Here is a 1,279-nt window from a genome sequence, read left to right on the forward strand (position 1 = left end):
CTGAAATGTTATGTTCCACACTGCCAGCAAATTTCAGCATGTTCAAATCCCATATATTCCTCGTGTTGTCATTGACTTTTATTGGTCATTGGCTCCCTGACTTATAGATGTCCATGTCAGTGCTTTCACACAGACCTGTGTGCCCTTTACTGGTGTTTCCATGCAAGTGTGACAGCACTAGGCTGGTAAGAACTGGCTGTTCTGATTTAGTTGGTTTCAAGTTATGTATGGACCACTGGAACCTAATCTCTGTGTAAGTAGGGGATATGGTCCAAACCCATCCTGAATTGGCGTGCTGGCTGCAGGGTCACTGCAGCAGCAGCAGCTGAAATCAGTGTGCCAGTCAGGAAAGGTAAAAAATGAAAAACTTTATTTACTTTCCTGGCAAGCACAAGGTCCCAGATCTACATCAATTCATTTGCTGGCCTACCGGTGGTGTGTCTGGGCTGGGCCAGGAGTTCAGGATACGGCAGATGCCAGTGCCACTGTGACCCACCCTGCCACCAACCCCCTGCCCAACCCCAGCCCAATCCTCACCCTTCTGCTGGCAGAATCCCACTGGTGGCCAGTTTTGTGCTGTGATCATGCCGCACATGGTTTTCCGGCTCCCACACCTGCAACAGCACTGCACTGACCAGTAGAGAGGCTGTCATGCCAGCAGAACATGTGGTATACTGCTTACCATGAGGATAGGATTGGGCCAGTGGTTCCCAAACCATGCATGATGGCACCCTGGGTGCTATGGGATGTCCCTGGTGGCCTCTTCCTGGCTCTCTGGTTGGCAACTTTCAGTCTCGAAAGACTATGGTATAAGCCTACAACACCCGGTATTCCCAGGTGGTCTCCCATCCAAGTACTAACCAGGCCTGACCCTGCTTAGCTTCCAAGATCAGACGAGATTGGGCATGTGCAGGGTAACACCATCGTCTTGGCGAGGCCAAAATTGCTGTATTCTCATGCAATATCTTGGGAGAGTGCTGCAGCTGGCTGGACCTCCCACGGCACAGAGCCGCTATGAGAGGGTGCCATGAATGAAGGGTGTCATGACCAGGTAGGTTTGGGAACTGCTGAGCCATTAGTATATAAGTATATTAAACAAGTTGGTTTCGATAGGGAGAGCTACACGTGTGCTAGTGAGTCAAGGGGCATCCTTCTGATTATCACATGTCAAGATGAGGAAAATCCATTTAAGCATCTCAGAGACTGAGAATTGCCAGTACTCATATTGTGGACACACCATTCAAATGGTGCCACAGCTGTGCAGCTACTCCCAACAAAA

At 49.7% G+C, this 1,279-nt stretch overlaps 1 pseudogene; it reads right to left on the minus strand.

Moving 5' to 3' along the window:
- Positions 1-812: 812 nt before the first annotated feature.
- On the minus strand, positions 813-933 carry LOC136637706 (5S ribosomal RNA; annotated as a pseudogene).
- Positions 934-1,279: the final 346 nt, after the last annotated feature.

The sequence above is a fragment of the Tiliqua scincoides genome, chromosome 1 (genome assembly GCF_035046505.1).
Source record: "Tiliqua scincoides isolate rTilSci1 chromosome 1, rTilSci1.hap2, whole genome shotgun sequence".
NCBI lineage: Eukaryota > Metazoa > Chordata > Lepidosauria > Squamata > Scincidae > Tiliqua > Tiliqua scincoides.